The sequence below is a fragment of the Nymphalis io genome, chromosome 15 (genome assembly GCF_905147045.1).
Source record: "Nymphalis io chromosome 15, ilAglIoxx1.1, whole genome shotgun sequence".
NCBI lineage: Eukaryota > Metazoa > Arthropoda > Insecta > Lepidoptera > Nymphalidae > Nymphalis > Nymphalis io.
Window position 1 is genome coordinate 11,879,965 of NC_065902.1, and position 20,506 is coordinate 11,900,470.

The 20,506-nt window shown below is 34.8% G+C and overlaps 1 protein-coding gene across 1 annotated transcript in view; it reads left to right on the top strand.

Moving 5' to 3' along the window:
• LOC126773765 (E3 ubiquitin-protein ligase Ubr3) overlaps positions 1-20,506 on the top strand; it is a 69,260-nt gene that overhangs the window by 1,034 nt on the left and 47,720 nt on the right. The window lies entirely within an intron of this gene.

A 20,506-nucleotide genomic window follows, 5' to 3' on the forward strand; every position in this document is an offset into this window, starting at 1 on the left:
TTAAGAAACCAAACCCATGACACATAACTATGACAAACAATATACACTTAATATTTTTCAATATTTACTCAATAACAATTGTTTTAAATGTGCTCAACATTATTGCAACTTTATTTGTTAACAATATATTAAGTTATCTCAATGAAAAATTGTAAATAACAAAAAGATTCTTATAAGTTATAACATTGATGAAGTAAGTGTGAAAAGTGTTGTGTTGTGTTTATTTAAAATAAGAATTAAAAAAGATCCAAGGCAAGTATGCCAATCGATTCAACATAGTTTTAAAAATAATATTTTTTATTTTTGTACATGTACTGTGCTATATGTGTGGCTTAACACTAAGAAACTTTTTGTCAAATTTTAAGGAAACAGAGAGAAAAATAGCAAATCAAATAAAACAATTTTTTCTCCTGTTCACAAATAAAACAAGAAAATTAACTTAGAAAAATATATGAGTATAAAAAAAAATCCAATAAGAATTTGAAATCAATTTAAAGAAAACATTATCAAGACTGTAAATGAAAGTGAAATATTTCTTTCATACAGTGTTTGTGTCTTACAAGTTGCTTTGCCGCTTTTGTAGTGACAATGTCACGGAACATATGTTAAATGACCTCGAAGCAGAGATGATTCATGCAGTCTTATTGTATGCTCAAGGCAGTATAGATGGAGCTATGTAGATATTGCAGTCTGCCAGTATTTCTGTCAACGTAAAACTGAAATAAGTAGATGTTCATTGATATTTATTTTAACTAAAATATTGATTACCTTGAGACTAAAATAGTGGAAGTTTCCAAATGCATTTAATGTTGCATGCATGAATCCTCTTTACAATGATTATTGATTAGAAAAATCTAATCCCCTAAGTGAATAATGTTGCTTCTCCACTTAAAGGTAAATTTGCAAGTTTTTGTTTAAAGTTTCTGCTAAAACCTTAAGTTGTCAATACAAATGAATACAGTAAAGTGTAATTGTTGGTGATTTTCTTCAATGAAACAATCAAATTTTTATTTATTGTGAAATGTACCTTTATAGACCATTTAATATGGTCTATATTTCTGTTGTTAGCATAAATATTTGTAATCTCTTTGTCTGAATCAATATTCTAAATAAACATCTATTTATTCCATCACGGATTAAAGTAGCAGCGATTAAGTGACAATCACTCAATAAAATTAAAATAAAATTTAAGATGAATCCTTTAAAGTTGTAGAATACACTATCCCTGAACAATTTTCAGGAATATTTTAGAAGCGGGATAGTGGAGGGTAATAAATTGGATAATATTTATAATGATGTATTCAGGGCTTATACTTCTTCCAGTAGATAAACATATTAATGTGTATTCCAAAATTAATTGATTAATTTTTTACTAAAAAATTATTAAAAATATATGTATAAATTTTAGGTTAATTTAATTGTAGACATGACACCTGTATCACTTGACATAATGAAATTTTCAAAAATAAAATGTTGAGATGATAAAGGTGCAGGTGTTGGTGATAAAAACTAGCCTCTCTCCTTTGTTGTTGGTTCAAAACTACCAAATTTCATCAAAATCAATGGTTTAGTCATTTAGCCTTCTGCCGACAGACAGACAGTTACTTTCGCATTTATAATATTAGTGTAAAGTCGATGATATTTAATTTTTCACGATTAACTACGAAATATTGAAAAGATAATTTTTAAACGTAATCGATTAACATTTACTTGTTTTAAAAGAATACATAAAAGATATTAACCTCGTTGATTGTAGTTGTAAGAGGGTCAAGTCAATCCGCAACAATATAAAAACTGTAAGGCTAGGTGCACATTGATGAAAAACTTGTCGGTGATTGCGTTTAATATGATCGCATTTATTTATCCATGAATTATAATTTTTCATATAAAATAAGCGATGAAATTTTGTACCTATAAATGTACCTGATGTATATGGGCTTTTTTGTTCGATAATTTAATTTTTATTTGTGCATATACAACAAAAAAAGGAGACGATTTAACGACTACAAAATTGTTGTGGAAAACCGGTTCATATGGCTCCTTGTTATTTCATATTTCACAAATTAATTTTTCAATAAAATATATATAATAAATAATACGATAATCAGGTATTTAGCTTGGGTATTCTTTCTGACGTAATGGTGCATTTACGCGAGGCCAATAGCCGAGCCGATCCACTAAGACAATATTGGCGTCGTCTAAATAAAGACACATATTGGATTGTGTTCCATTGACATAGAACGATCTCTAGCACAAAAAAGAAGCACGCGTGTATAACTTACGTGTTAATTACGAATTATCGCCCGATTTGGATCTTGAACCCAGGACCTCGGGATTAACGGTCTTATAAGCTAGCTAGTGCAATGGGGCCAATCAAGATGTATATACAAATATACATCTTGCTATATAGGAGATATATTCAGTAAGTTTCTGTGCAGACACAAGTCACACGACGGTTTGAAAGATCAGGCGCAGAATCTACGGAATGGATATGCACGTAAAATATTTTTATAATAATAGTCAATCATAGAAACTATATTATTAATCGTTAAACTTTATACAGCCTATCAACCTTTTAAGACCAGTATTTGTAAATATTTGTTTTTTTCCTCTTCGCTTGAATATAGCTGAATAGAACTGATGTAACTTGCTAGGTCATCGTGAAAAAAGTGCAAAAATTAATTAAGAATCATAAGAAATAGCTACAATACGTAATTAAAGTAAGGAAATGTATGAACGGATTATTAACAATAACATTTCGACCTTTGTTATATTTTTTAAAATACACTCGAGCTTGTAAATAATTGAGATGTAAAAAAAAATGATAGGTCAGCTCAGCACAGCATAGCTGTCATGTTGAAACAATTTCAAACACCTGCGTGTTAGGTTCCGGAAACCGCAAACAATACAACCGACCCGTGTTTGTGTAGAATCTGTTAAAACGATACAGTAACGTTCTCTTCGAAGCGTAGACCTTGCTAAATAGTAAACAAATTAAAGATTAAATCAACGGTGTAAATTGTTAAAATCCCACTACAACTACGAACTTATGAACACGTAGTTTACTTGTTCTTTTTTGTATATTATTATAATGCCTCAAATACAAAACCTCGAAGCGAAGTGGCGTTCAAGTGCTCTATTATGGGAGAACCGAGATGACAGTGGTTGAATAACCATCTCGGGTCATCTCGGTTATCGATAATCGCGGATTCAAATTCAGGCAAGAACCAATTAATTTTCATGTGCTTAATTCAACTCATGTTCGGCGGTGACGGAAAACGTCGCGAGGAAAACTGCAAATTTTGCCACATGTATATTCAACAACCCGCTCCAAACCTTCTCCTCAGGGAGCGTAGATCACAGGTTATTACTTACATATGCTTAAAATAAATTTTAATTTATAGAATATTTTCTCATTAGTAGCGATATTTAGTAGTAAACAAATAAAAAATGGAAGTTTATGTGTTTATGTTTGTGTATTAGAATTACAAGTTATCTCAAATTAGAGTACTCTGTGATATGAGTTCGCAAAAAAGTAATTACATAGATATAATATGTAAAAAGCCGAGATGGCCCAGTGGTAAGAACGCGTGAATCTTAACCGATGATCGTGGGTTCGAACCCGGGCAAGCACCACTGAATTTTCATGTGCTTAATTTGTGATTATAATTCATCTCGTGCTTGACGGTTAAGAAAAACATCGTGAGGAAACCTGGATATGTCTAATTTCACTGAAATTCTGCCACATATGTATTCCACCAACCCGCATTGGAGCAGCGTGGTGGAATAAGCTCCAAACCTTCTCCTCAAAAAGAGGTGCGGAGGCTTTTAGCCCAGCAGTGGGACATTCACAGGCCGTTACGGTATAATATGTATACATAACGCGAGAAATTCGTGGGGACTTATAGTGTACATATACATACTCGTATGTGTATTAATTTGGTGGTAAGGCCCTGTCATGTCTATCACTTGTTCTACCGCCAATACTTTGTAATGCTGCGCCCAGTTTCGATAAATTTTAAGGTATGGAAAAGTTTAATAACAAAAATCGGACCCATTATACTCTAACTTCTATGGGCCCGAAGAAACAAAGACTTATTCATTATTTATATTTTGATTCTTATGCCTGTTTTTGTTTATAATTATACTTTAAGTTTGTACGTGGTAATCTGTTCAATATCAAATAATATAAATATATTTAGTGGGCGTTTCTCTGTAAACTTGATACAATAACGGATCTATTGAATTTTTCGACGGAAAAACCCAATAACTTTTTATCGGCCTGTACTGAGGTTTGAACCCAGCACCTTCGCCGTTTATCAAGCCACTAGACCGACGAGGTAGTCAAATTGTGTCTGATATATTAAAACCCATTGAATGTATAGTTACTTTTCGAAATTTTAGCAATTTTCTAAGCAGACTATTCTTACCGCTGAGTCGAGATGAAGTCGTCGATGCTCAGTTGATGCTCAGGGGCGCCTTCCGACTTCAACGGCGTCCTAAGTTCCGGTCTCACAGCAAGCGCCCTTAGGATGTTCGTTTCTCTTGAGCCCTTAGTTTGGCTCCCAACATCCGGCTGAGTTCATCTCGCCCAACCCACCCGGTGACGCTGTAGAGGCCATTAGCCAAATGCAACTAGACAGTTCGAAAAAAAATCATTGGCGCCTAAAAGCATTATATGTTGAAATATCTTTATTCGCTTATCAGAAATGATATACATAAACATGAAACAAACATGTTAAAAGAGTAGTATGTCAATCTAAGTATACAAAGCATGAGATCCATTGAACCCGATCACCTTTAATACTCTTCTAGTAAAACAAGCCACTACTAGTTTATCATAGAATCTATTTATGTAGAAATTACAATTCACCTCTGCCTTATTGACTTCTCAGGTGATTTTTGTACAGAAATCATCATTGCTTTAATTAGGAATTCATTTAAATGGACAATTTATGTTTAAACTTAAATTTATTAATTATATAATTGTGTTAAAATGATCATACATTTTGTTATCATAAGGAAACATTTATGTATTTACTTAAGAATAACACGAATTTGGATAAACAAGATTCCTATTAAAATTTCCTTATAACGCACCAATAAATATACTTGCTATGTTAAATTTGTTTCGGTAACGAAATGCTCAGGTTTTGCACAATATCATTGAAGACCCTCCCGATTGAGTTCCGGCCACGCCGACCAATTTAATGTACTAGTCACCTGCGCAGTTGTCTAGTACGAATGTGTGCGCAAGCAAACACTTTAATAATCCAGTGGGATATTAAATCTACACGATCAGAGGGAAATCGACGGCTCTACGTGCTATCGAAGGCATGTGAGTGTAATATAGTCTATCGTGAATCCAAAACTTCGCTCAAAACTGAAAAATCTAATATTTTTTACTGCTGACTTGCAATTTGAACCCAGTCGTGATCGGCAACCTTAAAAGCCTTAATGCTATTGCCATTGAACCAACGAAGCTGTAATTATAGTATAATTACCAAGCTTATAAAAATACTCGTGTCACAGCATGTAATCGCTCATAGATAAATCTGAAATGCGCCATCCCGTATATTGTAATTAGTTCCCCTTGACAGTTACAGAGTTGTCTCATCTGTGTAATTTAAGGTGTCTAAACGACCTGTATTCCTAGGATATGTTCCTGTTTATTATCTGAATAAGGTTTACAAAGTGACGTAAGGTTGTTTTTTTTAATGTAGCTACAATGTTTACCTTATCATTCTTATTGCTAACCTGACTAGTGAAGAGTGAGAAGTAATCGTTTATAACATCGCATTTTGCGCAATGTGTTGCCGTTTTAATTTGTTGCTAAATAGTGCTAATGAACTATTTAATTTGGTCCCCCCCCCTTTTAACACATAACTGCGAGGCCTCGAAAAGATCTGACCCGTACGTAGTTGACGTACTTAAGACACGTACGAATCGTTTCTGATACGCATCGCTAAGGTCCGGAATACCCGCCCGACCTCCGTTTTCCCCACCACCTACAATACGGGTACCTTCAAGTCAAGAGTGAATAGGCATCTTCTAGGTAAGCGCGCTCCACCTTAGATTGTCAAACGCTAGCTTATATATTTAAAAAAAAAAATTGACGTAGGCATTTATACGGTCAGCAGGTACAAGTGCTTTATAAGTGAATTATGGTTCGAGTAGTAAATTTGCTGCTAAGTAAATACGATCGACTTCTATTCACTTGCACTGGAATTTTCACTAATGCTAAGCACTTATTCATTATGTTGACTCGAAATGTGTTAGTAAGCGAGTAGTAAGCAGATGCTAAGTTCGTGTAATCGAGGCATAAATAAAATCAAAGTAGGTAGTTATTTGTTAGTTACCAAATGTAAAAACTATTTTTTTAATGTCTCTTGTCGACTCGTCTTTCGGGAATATTTTAATGTACCGTTTATTTTTTATTTCATCTAAATCGGCGAGCTCTATAAAATTTATTACAACTGAAAATTTACTGTTTCTATTATAACATATACACGTCGGTTAAACCGCAGAGAAAAGCTTATTTTATAATAAAATATATTTTTTTTCTTATTTCAAAATGTATACTTAATTTGTTTTTAAGTAACATTTCATATGAATATGTTCAGTATTACAATGAATTAGAATTTATACTTTCCACATTGCACATTTTATATAAGTAGTTATATTTTATTTCTGAAAATTTGCGTTTATTCAGGAAAGATATATATTATGTATAAAGTATAGTTAAACATAAAAAAAAAAACAAAATCTTGTCTTAATACAAATTTTCACAGAAAGTAAACGAAACATCCGGTAACGAGTTAGAACAAAGTGGTTACTATAAAAACCGCCATGACAAAATACATAGTATGTGTGCCAGCTTTCAGTTGGCTTCGGTAATCGGTCAAACGATACAAACAGCAACACACAATTATATATTATATAGGTAGGTTTATATATTATGTATAATACTTTGTGGTTCATAATTAAGAAGATTTTGTTATTAAAGTACGGTAACAGCCTGTAAATGTCCCACTGCTGGGCTAAGGCCTCCTCTCCCTTTTCGAGGTTTGAAGGTTTAGAGCTTATTCCACCACGCTGCTCCAATGCGGGTTGGTGGAATACACATTTGGCAGAATTTCAGTGAAATTAGACACATGCCGGTTTCCTCACGATGTTTTCCTTCACCGTCAAGCACGAGATGAATTATAATCACAAATTAAGCACATGAAAATTCAGCGATGCTTGCCCGGGTTTGAACCCACGATCATCGGTTAAGATTCACGCGTTCTAACCTCGGTCGGTTTCCGAAATAATAATAATATGTATAAATCTTGTATTCGTTTCTAAGACTTAAACATGGCTACCCTAATGACTTCCATAAATCAATTTGCAACAGAGTCGCTATAATCGTTGTTCGTAAAGCTATGTAGGTAAATATAATTTTGTTTCTTGTTCGTTGCGAGTTCTGTTATTATAGTTGTAACCGACACAATGGCTTTTTGTCACCTGACTCGTTATAATGTCATTGTCCTTACACCGTTTGACCTAAATATATATTTTAAATTTTTGTTTATTTATATAAAATGTTGATGAAATGATAACAGTTGCCTACATATAGTATAATAGCTAAGTTGCTCTAGTAACTTAACCAATGATTGCGGGTTCAAACCCAGGCAAGCATCGTTTAATGCTCTGTATGTGCATGGTGAAAAACTGCCGCTCAGGAAAAGATGAGGCCTCAGCCTATCAGAGGGACTTTTGTAGGCCGTTACTTTACTTTTTTTTTATTTAACATTGTCATGCTGACAAAAATAACTAGGAATGTCTTGTCTCATGCCCTTGTCAATTAGCAATAATAAGGTGCCTTGTTTCGATATTGTCACATTAATTAGATCGATCGAAACTACACAAAAAATCCATTAAATGAAAAAACAGGTGTTTTTAACTTGCTCCTACAGACCTTTGTGTATGCAAAATTTATGAAATAAATAAAAATTTAACACTTTAAGAGGACGGCATACTGCTTTCGTAATCAGACTCGGAAGTATAACCCTAGGCAGGTGTATCATGTATTAATTGATAAATGTAGACATATATATATATAAATATTCATACGTACTTATTTAATGGGTTTATTGTTCAATTCAATGTTTTATAAAAGAAATTTTATATTTATGTATTTTATATCTTATCGTTTTACAGGGTCGTCAATGGTGACTACAGCCTTTCTATAAAGGGCTGTAGTCACTATTGACGACCCTGCTCTTATTGAGCGCTGTATCCAGATAAAATAGTGATCTCCCATCCACGAAAACGATTTTGCTATATTTATATTATGATGTTCTAGTAAACGATTTCGGCTACACATGACTAATAATAAGTGCAATGCACTTTATATTTCCTCATAAATTGATGAAAAAAATCGATGGAATGTTACGATTATGAGAGTTAGGGAATAGAGTGTGCACCTGTGTTTGCGCACACACTTGTGCACTATAATATGCCCTGTGCAGTTGGCTAATCTCTCCTGAGATTGGCCACCGTGGCCGATATCGGTGTGATGGATTATTAACTACTAGGGTAGGGAAAACTTGATAGGGTATTTCAAAAATGTATTAATAATATTAACTTTTTATATGTATAAATATACCTATAAAACCAATTAAATAAAAACACATACCATAATTAAACTCAACGACGTCAAACAAGTATGACTGAGTGAGAAATAAAATTTATTTTCAAATTGATTCAATTAATAAATATAATTTTTATTGATAAAAACGTTATAAAATATAGCGAAAAAAATATCCTGTCTTGTCACAGCGCGGGTAAATCAAACCGGTCACGTCGTGGCAGACAAAATAGATTCCTGTAAGTGCTAAATGAACCGTCGCATACTAGATCGTAGCTAGCGGCCAGTTTCTCATATATGTTCAACAACTAAGCTTAAGTAATGCTTAGATATTTCTAAACGTATATCTACAATTTTTACCTGCATTGTGTCATATTGCGGTTGTGTATTGTGCATAGAAAGATATAATCTGTATGCATTTAAATGATAGATTTGTAGTATATTTTTTGACGAGCCGGTTGGCGTGGTTGGTAGACACTTGCCTTTCACGCCGAAGGTTGTGGGTTCGATTCCCACCCAGGACAGACATTTGTGTGCATGAACATGTCTGTTTGTCTTGAGTCTGGGTGTAATTATCTATATAAGTATGTATTTACAAAATAAAAGTAGTATATGTAGTATATCAATTGTCTGGTTTCCATAGCACAAGCTTTGTACAAGCTTAATTTGGGATCAGATGGCCGTGTGTGAAAAATGTTCCAGGATATTATTATTATATATTGTAAAAGTATTTCATTCATTGCATACATAAAAAAATGCAAGAAGACCTTGTGTCTAGTAAAGGTGAATCTTAACCGATAATAGCGAGTTCTATCCGACGCAAGCGTGACTGAATTTTAAATTGATGATACTGTGCCAGAAATCTTCAAGTTTTATATTTATCTTAATCGGATAAAAAGTATGTGCGATATGAACCAAACTTTGTTTTTTGTTTTAATGAAACATAAAAAGCCGAGATGGCCCTGTGGAAAGAACGCGTGAATCTTAACCGATGATCGTGGGTTCAAACCCGGGCAAGCACCACTGAATTTTCATGTGCTTAATTTGTGATTATAATTCATCTCGTGCTTTACGGTGAAGGAAAACATCGTGAGGAAACCTGCATGTGTCTAATTTCACTGAAGTTCTGCCACATGTGAATTCTACCAACTCGCATTGGAGTAGCGTGGTGGAATAAGCTCCAAACCTTCTCCTCAAAAAGAGGAGAGGAGGCCTTTAGCCCAGCAGTGGGACATTCACAGGCTGTTACGGTTACGGAAACATATAGGGGGACGGGCAATGTGTAAGTGGTCACTGCCGCCCATAAACATTGGCCCCGTAAGAAATATTAACCATTTCTAACAATGCCAAGGCGTTACCAGTCTTGTGACCAAACAAGTTATGTCCTTTGGGGACTTTATTACAATATATATTCTATATTGTTTTAACTTTTAAAAAGTTTATTGTTTTGTGTGGGTATTTAGTAATATGTTACGCCGCGAGATGATTAATAATCATGTCCTTCACTCGTCTTTGTATATCTAGTACTTATACTTAAAATAATATATTTTTTTTGTCTACAGATTAAGTTTAATTTAATTAATGTTTGGTTTGTATTTTATTAGTCTTAATTTTTATTTTATGTATGTGTAATTGTGTATACGTAATTTAGTCTTTTTTTATAATTAAACTAGTAACATTTTTTTAACAGGAGCAACTCGCTTTCGACTCGGTCTATAGTGATTAATAACAAAACAATCTCTAGAAAGTAAATAATTAAATCCATACATTCAGATCAACGCTACGCGAGGGTTGCGGTTCAGTAGTCATACCGGAATGATCTTCGAATGGGAAGAGGTTGTCTACCTTTGTGGTATATCTCATATGCACTACCGGCTTCGCTTTGCATTTATGTACGTGAACATTGTCATCGTCATCTCGTTATAATTCTCTTATCAAAAGATTATCGTATGAAGTATACGTCCGGTAGTTATAGTCGTATAACTAGTCGCAATTTCTTTTGTCATACATTAGAATGAGGATGGGTTAAAACATTTGATTCGCTCGTAATATGAGTCAGCGCGCATTCGACGGCGGCTCTGTTTCGTTTTGGTAACCCGCTCGCGAGACACCGTCTTCCTTGTCAGTGCATTGACTCGACCACTTCTTGCTTGCCCGTGCTTACCGGCGGAGCCGTGCGTTGACCCCGCCGAACAGCTGATCGCTATACACGTGCCGATCTTCCCCTGTACACTGAAGGAACTAGTTCTAAGAATAAACAGGCATCTTTTTGCTGCTATGAGTAATTGAGTGCATCTTTATCATAGATTGTTTTTAAGTATCGACTCCTTGATGCGGTTACGTTTTTAGGTTTCTATATACACGCTTCATACATATTGGATTAACTCGGGCTTTGTGAAGTAATTGTTTATAATAACAATTTTTTTGTGTCGTTAGGTACTTTTCGCTTAACGTATTAAGTACTTTTATTTTTAGAGGGGTTTTCAGGTTATGTGTATTTTATTTTCTATTTGTAAATTCATTTTCATTTATTTCCTGATGGCGGATCTCATTGAGTGTTTTTTTTGTAGAATTCGTTGAACTGCAATCATGCTTTTCGGAACTAAACAGAATGATTTAGGTCAAGATTTATACAGGTAATTCTACCTTGAGAAAAAAGGTTCGAGGTTTTCAAATATGTTACATTTTGTATTGTAAACAGTTAAATTAATATTTAAAGAAAGAAGTTAAGTAGTTAAATTTGTGATATTTTTTTCTTTTACTAACCGTCTTATTAACCTCTCCAATTAAGCGTAAAGCTTGAACTCTATTGATGTTAAATATGTAATTACGGTAACTTGAATTCAAATACTTATTTACAAATAACACTAAACTCGACGCTCCTCACTCCTGCCCAGTCCCATACGATCAATAGCAGCAGGTACTCTCTTACATCATAGTAGAAGACCAAGAGATTGCTATTGTGACTTCCTAAAAGCTGAATTGTTCCGTAAACCTCGACCTCCTGTGTGAGAGAGAGAATACTCTCGAAACTGGTTCGTCAAAACGTCTTCGGCAAAACGACTTGGCGGTAGCATTTTGCTCCCATTTCGTGGCCTTATTTATTGCAATAACTGCCTCGCAAAGGGAGGCCAACACCGACCAGCTCCGGTTACTGAGCAGCGTAATAAGCACCTTGCTTGAAACCGACCGTTCAACTTATCTGCTACACTGAAAACTCTTTATCATAATCCATAAAATAAAACATATTTTTCGCATATGTAAGGATCAACCGCTCAACCACGTCACTTGCAATGGCTACTGCGACACACATCGTCATTGGTTGCGATATCGGAAGAAACCACTTTCAGTTTGGACTTGAACTATGTATTTAAATTAAAATGTTAAATACGTACTTGCCTTCTTTTTTTTAAAATATAAATAAGTAATATATTTAAACACACTTTCATATATATAATTTAGTTTGTATACTGTTTATCGTCTGGAACAAATCCTGGGTTTAGAATCAGGTCATGCTTACCATAAAAATGCATGAGATGAGAGCAAATGTTGTTTTTTTTAGTAAATTATAACTGAGCTTGCTAGGTTTGACCTAAAGAAACTAACGAACACTGCAAATTAAATATATATTTGTTTCAACGTTATTTAATACAATTTCTTATCGTGTCTTTTGAAAGCTTTCAGAATTCGTTACAACGTGATACAATAGAAGTATATAATTAATAACAATAATAATGTCCTCCAGACCGATTTCGGCCACGGCGGCCACTCTCAAAAGAGATTAGCCAACTACGCAGGAGATATTATAGTGCACAAATGTGTGCGCAAACACAGGTGCACTCTCTATTCCCTAACTCTCATAATGCGATGGGACGACAAACCGGACGCGACCGGAAATAGTTCAGGCGCAGGACCAACGGCTTTACGTACTTTCCGAGGCACGGGAATGAACAAACTTCCAACTTCCAGACTCCGGGCTGCTACTGAGAATTTTCTGACAGAAAAACCCAATAACTTTTTATTGGCCCAACTTGGGAATTGAACCCAAGATCTGCGGCCTTACATCAAGCCACTAGACCAACGAGGCAGTTAGTATATAATTATAAACGTATTGAAATATCTCTGCGATATATTATATGAAGAAATTAAGACTAGCTATCGCATTAGTATGGCTTCCGTAAATTGCAAATATAATAAAACTCGTTTTTTCGCTGGCGTACGAAGAAAAGAACACCTTTTAAACAAACATAGCTCCTTTTTTTCTCTTTATAATTGGCCATATATAATATTCATTGAATGCATGCGATGTATATACGAAAGTTTAAACTAATAATTTATATTTTTATTTATTTATACATCGCATGACTAACAGAGGGAGCGACAAACACCTTTGAGTTTTAATAATTTTAATATGGAGTATAATATGTACGAGCAAGCAAACTATTGAATTTCATTAATAATTTTTTTAGTCTTATATCATATTCTATCATATTATAAATTCTTTTATAATTTTCCAACATTCATTGGTTATTTTAGACTTATAAATACATATATGTACATACGGTTATAATGTCTACAAAAACAAAATGAAAAGCACAGATTAAATCAAATATTCCGATTAATTACAATGGATTATTACGAAGGAAGCTCGTAACAAGATACCAACCACGGCGTCTAGTTTTAAATTATTATATATATCATTATCATACAGCATCCCACTTACAGGAGATAAGTGTTCCTATAAGGGCACGTCTTGTTGGATATCGAGATAATTGTCACGTGAATCGCTCGCCAATGTCTTACAATAAAAACGTCTATACTTTTTTTATAAGTTATTATCAATTAAGGGATGTCCCTTAACATATGTCTATTTTTTTGTGATTATTGTATATTGGTAACGTAACAGCCTGTGAATGTCCCACTGCTAGGCTAAAGGCCTCCTCTCCTCTTTTTGAGGAGAAAGTTTGGAGCTTATTCCACCACGCTGCTCCAATGCGGGTTGGTGGAATACATATGTGGCAGAATTTCAGTGAAATTAGACACATACAGGTTTCCTCACGATGTTTTCCTTCACCGTAAAGCGCGAGATGAATTATAATCACAAATTGAGCACATGAAAATTCAGTGGTGCTTGCCCGGGTTTGAACCCACGATCATCGGTTAAGATTCACGCGTTCTTACCACTGGGCCATCTCGGCTTTGTATATTGGTTGGTCGTAACTAATTGGTAGAGTATTAGAGATCTAGTATGATAACTAAAATATACGACCTTCTATACGACAGTCTTGTCCTTTTTTTTATCGTGGGGAAATCCTCATGGATACCCTCCATATCTGATGATACATGGAGGGTTATGTCGGACTCTTACCGACTAAAACCACCACGATTCCAGCGATCCCCACTTGGCGAAGTCGCGGGTACGCTTGCGCATTCTTCCGCGCCTCCACCTGTGGCTGTTCTTTTTGTCGAACCCTTCGATGTTAAATACCCCTGTTGGGATGTGCCGGTTATGCTCACATATTTCTCGACCTGGGGGACCCTATACTTTAAGCAATGAACTCCCCCTTTTCATTGCCCGGAGGTTCTCTTCATGGAGGTAAATAGTTGGCGTTGCGATGCCGTCTGTACCCTGTTCTCCTTCGGCGCATCGGATCTGCGAGTGCATCTTTGTCCCTTTCTCTTTCCGCCGCCTCCTTTTGCTTCATGACACCATCGCAAAAGGTTATCATCGCCTTCCAGGACTTTTCGCTCTCTAGCATGGACTTTACCACAGCTGGTAGCGATGAATCTTCTCCTACAGTTGCAATCAAGTGGCGTCTCGATTCCTCCCATGCAGGGCACACTAGTAAAGTATGTGTCGCTGTGTCCTCCTGCGCTCCGCAAGCATGGCAAATTGCGGTTGGTTCCCTTCCAGCGATTTTCCACAGATATCTCCCGAAACATCCGTGTCCTGAGAGAATCTGCACTAAATGGAAAGTCAGAGAGAGAGAGGAGAACGTTGTCATTTACACCATTTGAGCAGGACCGGTCGAATCGCCTCTATTGTAGCGTGGCCTGCAGTGGGCTCCGCCAGTCTCTCTTCCCACTTTCGAATAAGTATCGAAAGTTTGTTGGCCCTCCATTCCTTTTCCTCTGCTGCAGTGTAAAGACCATTACATCTACGGCATTCAGACCGTCGGAAATACGTCTCGGCTAGAACTTCCGCCTCCAAATCCCAAGGTGGAGAACCAGCGAGAACGCATGCTGCCTCAAAGGATATTGTTCGGTATCCTCTGATGGTTCTCGTAGCCATAATTCGCTGTGGTCGCCTTATCAGTGCTTTGCTCATGTTATTAAGAGCGTTGACCCAAATGGGAGCCCCGTACAGTGCCATCCTCTTCGAAATTCAAACAGTCTTGTCCTTATGTTATCTCAAACAACTATATTTAGATTTCAAACTCTATGACATGACTGAGTAATTTAGTCAAAATATTATTTATTCAAATAATACTAATAAGCATCGTATCGTCATGTTAAAAGATTATTTTATATTAAACTGCTAAATCGACGGGGCCGTCTTAAGTCTTACGAGAAACCAAAATTGCTAATATTTTATTTGATTTTGTATGAGTACCTTCAGTTCGAAGTTAACAATAAAATATTATATGCAAACTACATTATTTTTCAAGGGTTATTGATCAAATACATAAAAGAATAGTATTTACTCAATAGAAAACGAAATTTTTGGTTTATCAGTACATTTTTTTAGATTTATTCTAGTAATGCTATTATTATATTTTTTTGAGACAGTAATTGGATAATTAATTATATTTATAAATAATCTAGGGTGGCTAGGCGGATCGTTGGTGACCACCAACGCCTGTAGACATTGGTATTGTAAGAAATGTTAACCATGGCTTACATCGCCAATGCGCCACCAACCTTGGGAACTAAGATGTTATGTCCCTTGTGCCTGTAATTACACTGAAACGCTCACCCCTCAAACCGGAACACTACAATACCAATTACTGCTATTTTGCGGTAGAATATCTGATGTGTGGGCGATACCTAGCCAAACCCTTTCATTTCATATCTATAATGATTAAAAGCTATTTGTTTTTAATGCAATTGTTCAACATTAATTTTTTATTAGTTTTTCATTTATCATTGATCGAAATGTGTTAGTTAACTAAAATCGTGTAAACCTGTATGCAGGGACAAATTTGAATCTCGATTATTTCGGACGAGGCATATAACGTATGAATTATGTTGATATCTGACTTTGCAAACAGTTATTATGTTAATAATGATTACCAAAGGATACGTGCATGACATGACTATAGCGTTCTTAAAGTAGTCGCCTTATAATATCGCTTTCGAATTAATTAATCGGCAAGTTTCGAATGTGTTTTAACAGAACTGCTTTCTTATTTGAAAGTATATTTTTAGACGGTTTAAAACTTAAACTGGTTTTATTTTGTTTACATTCTGTATTGAGGACATTATATATTTATTTGTGATATTGTGATGCTAAAAATAAACTAACGTATATATTTGTTACAAGCCGAGATGGCCCAGAGTTAATCAGCGTGTGAATCATAACCGATGATCGTGGGTTCAAACCCCCCGGGCAAGCACCACTGAATTTTCACGTGCTTAATTTGTGATTATAATTCATCTCGTGCTTGACGGTGAAGGAAAACATCGTGAGGAAACCTGCATGTATCTAAATTCACTTAAATTCTGCCACATGTGTATTCCACCAACTCGCATGGGAGCAGCGTGGTGGAATAAGCTCCAAAACGTTCTCCTCAAAAAAGAGAGAGAAGGCCTTAGCCCAGAAGTGGGACATTCACAGGCTTTTACTTTTTTTACTACATCTTCATCTTTAAATAGAATCAATCATAAACTTGATACACTCATCAGCGGAAGCAGGGTTTTATGCAGGCCCGTCTTGATGGGAACTGAATGTCGAGTGAGCAAGTGTAACAGGCCCAAGGGGATCTTAGATATCAAGATTATTTATAGTGTCAATGTCTATGGGCAAAGATCATTTATCATCAGGTAATTCATTAGTTATTTGCAGTTGAATGAAAATTGCTTGGGGCTTATATTCTGTTTAATTATAGTTTTTATCTAAAGCATTGAATGACATTCAAACAGCTAGCTAATGTTCCACTGCGTTTTCCCCTGGTAAGTAATAGAATTTGAGGTGTACCACAAATTAAGAAAACCAATAAATATTTATGTGAGTAAAATAAATACATAAACGTTAATTAATATGTTTCTCTTATTATAATAATAATAGGTATGTTTTTATCTATACTAATAATACAAAGGGAAGAGATTTGATTTTTTGTATGTTTTTTGTAATAGTTAAAGTTACCTACTTAACCGATTATAAAATTTCATTCGCCCACTGAAAGCTACATTCAGCGAGTAACGTAGACTATATTTTATTATTTTACAAAACATACAAGCTACACACAAGGAGGAAGAGTGGGGGCAGAGCCACGGCACGTCGGCATGCCGTTCGCCGTCACGGCATTCGAGCCAATAGACGTTTCATATTAAAAAGTCACAGAACCATCTCGTCCAAAATAATTAAATACATTAATAGCTTGGTAAGTTCACTTTTTATCATGACGACGTTTTGCATTTGTCTGTTAATGGGTTACGGCTGATGGCCGACGTCGGCGCCTTATGATATACTGTCTATGTGGTTATGACTGATGGCAACCGGCGATAGGATTAATTGTAATAACATGAACTTGTCGGAATTGTAAGTTGTGTGGGGTCTTGCCATCGTGTCGAGATTGCACGAGATGCTTGATGATATTGCATATATCATACTAGTAATCATTTAAAATTTATACCTATAGAGACTTACCCTAATTGAGTATATAAGCGTCTGACTGTGATTTCAAACTAATTGCCTTTTAAAAGTATATTGCTATTTGCAAATCGTAACAATCATTATATTTTATCTGTGGCCATTTTTCAAAATAAAATAAAATTACAAATGTAAATAATTGCATTACTATAGGAATTATTTTAAAGTACCTTTTAATCTTTATGAAAATCTATATCATATTTACTCCAAGTATAATAATTAACAAATTGAATAATTGCTGAGACTAATTTAGTAATAAAGGTAAAACAAAGCTTCACACTTCATGGACCGTCCTGGTATATACTGGATGTTGAAGAAAAAAAATCAACTATCTACGTACCGTCAGCACAAACAATCGCTAACAATTGAGTAACAAATCCGGACATTGACCTCGATAAAATTGCAGTCATATATTTTATTTTTGTATCATTGTTACGTGCAAATGTTGCAATACTACCAAACAGATTGAGCGTTAAGATAAATTGTGTTCGCCCATTGGTCAAAATTCGACCATAATCGTTATAGAATATCCGAGGAAAAAGCATATGAATTTGCAGGCTTCAAACAATATTTTTTTGTCATTTTCTACTTAACTTTTTTACGTATACTGAACTATTTTGTATTTGTCTATTTATATTTTACTGACGTTTAATCTAAGACTTTTATTGTTTTAAATAATATTATATATTCTATGTATTATTTACTACATAAATATTTATCTAATTTACATTTATTTACAAAACTTATTAAGATATTCTACCGTATTTATTTTCTGTTTTATTATAATATGTGTTTGCGTATTGTTATATAGTTTTTATTCTGTATTTGTAGGCAGAAGTACATAGACCACCCTCCCTGATATCAATTTCAAATGTCTTAGTTTGCTCTTTGAAAGAAATCGCTTTTAAGTGATGAAGTCGCCTGTTGTACCACACATATTTTTGTTTAGTTATTTAGTGTTTCTTTCTTTTGGTTTATTTGTAAATTACTGCTATGTGGTAATAAACAGTTAAAAATAAATAAATGTCTGTCGTAAATGTATAGTTGTTCTATATACATAAATATATATAGCAGTACACAGCCAATATATCAATTACTCTGCACGTTAATCTACTAAACAACAATGATTTATATAATGTTATTTTTTTCGGTATAAAGAATGAATAAACAATGTAATTAGAGATATATAATCATCAACAACTTAGGTCCCATGGTTGGCTGGGTATTGCCACTGGGAGTCTAGTCATTAATTTTGCAATGCCTTATTGTTATCTGGTCTCGGAGCCTCGTTGGTCTAGTGGCTAGCTATAAGGCCACAGATCCCGAGGTCCTGAGTTCAAACCCCAGGTCTGGCCAGTAAAACGTTATTGGGTTTTTCTGTTGAAATTTTTCAGTAGCAGCCCGGAGTCTAGAAGTTGGAGATTTGTACAGGACTTACTTCCCGGTCCCGGTGGTGGATTGCCGTCCCATCAAATTATGAGAGTGAAGGAATAGAAAGTGCACATTTATTTTTGCACACACTTGTGCACTATAATGTGTTCTGTGCATTTGGCTAATCTCCCTTAGGATTAGCCGCCGTTGCCGAAATCGTTCAGTAGGACATCATCAATATTATAAATTGCCAGAAGTGACTTTAAACTTCTCCTTAAGAGGAAAACTTCTCCATGGGACATTAACAGGGCTTACAACTTTACCTGTAAATGGTGCTTAGGATTGCTTAAACTTCTAAGTTAGCTTAGTCTTCTTCTTTCTAATGTCAAATTAACGTTGTTAGAAAGAGAGAAATGCGTATTTAACAACAAAACGTTTATAATTAAGGGCGTTAAGCTTTAATTAATTTTAAGTTGAATGTAACAGATATAGCGTAATAAAATGTTATATGAACAAAGAGCACAAGTTATGTCTCGTAATTTTTCACGTATTTCAATTTAACGATCGTTTTCCCGTTTCGTCTGAAACTTAAGTCTTTTCTCTTTCAATTTAATCCTTTTTTAATGAACCTGACAACATGTTGACTTTTACTAGTTTATTAAAAACGAGTTCCGAGTGAAATGGAAGAGCAAATGTCAATTGGATATCAAATGACCGTGACAGCAGGGGCAATAACCATTGAAAGCAACTATGAGTCGGGATACCTGATAGTTCTTAAGGCGACGGAATAAGGATTAAATTCTAATAATACCTTACGTCCATATATGGCTTGTACGATAGGGTTGCCTCCATGTGTCGTGTGTACTCTAGGACAAATATGCGAAGAAAAAACTGAGGAGTAGTGTAGCTGTTTTAATAAAAGTCATGTAATTAAATGTGTGTAATGTATAATATTTATGTAAAGTATAAATTGTCAACGTACCTGTTTTGAAATAAAAAAATAAAATGGCGATAATTCGTCAGATTTTCGTAAGAAATATTATTTAAATATAAAAATCGCTTTATAACATTGTAGTTGCGTATGGAGGTTATTTATGAAAAACGACTTCATTATATATGTATGTGTGATTGGAGTGGTCGAGTTTTAAACATAATTTGTATTTATTTTGCATCGTAATAAGGCTGCAGATAAAGCATGTGGGCCTGAGGTAATTTATAACTGTATTAATGCGTTTTTATAAAAAAAAAAAAACATGGATAGGACTCTGGCGGAGTAATACCAGATTGAGACACTAAAAACCAGGGGTACCCTCTCCGTCTCAGTGGGACAACATAGAAATCGTTCCACGTAGAAATTTACTGCCCCGAATATTATTAGTAACTAAAAAAGTTACATTTAGCGATATTATATACAAAATACTTTTTTACAATTTATTTAAAAAAACAATGATGTCATTAAAAGCAGACGGCGTTTCAGAATATCAAGATGGTTGACAACCCTATTGTACATGAACGTTGATGCGCCTGCGCACGCGACCTATAATTACCAATGCGCACTTTGTTGGATAACGCTAAGACATAAGATGCTGTTAATTGTTTTTGTCATTTGTGTAATTATAGTACTGATATTA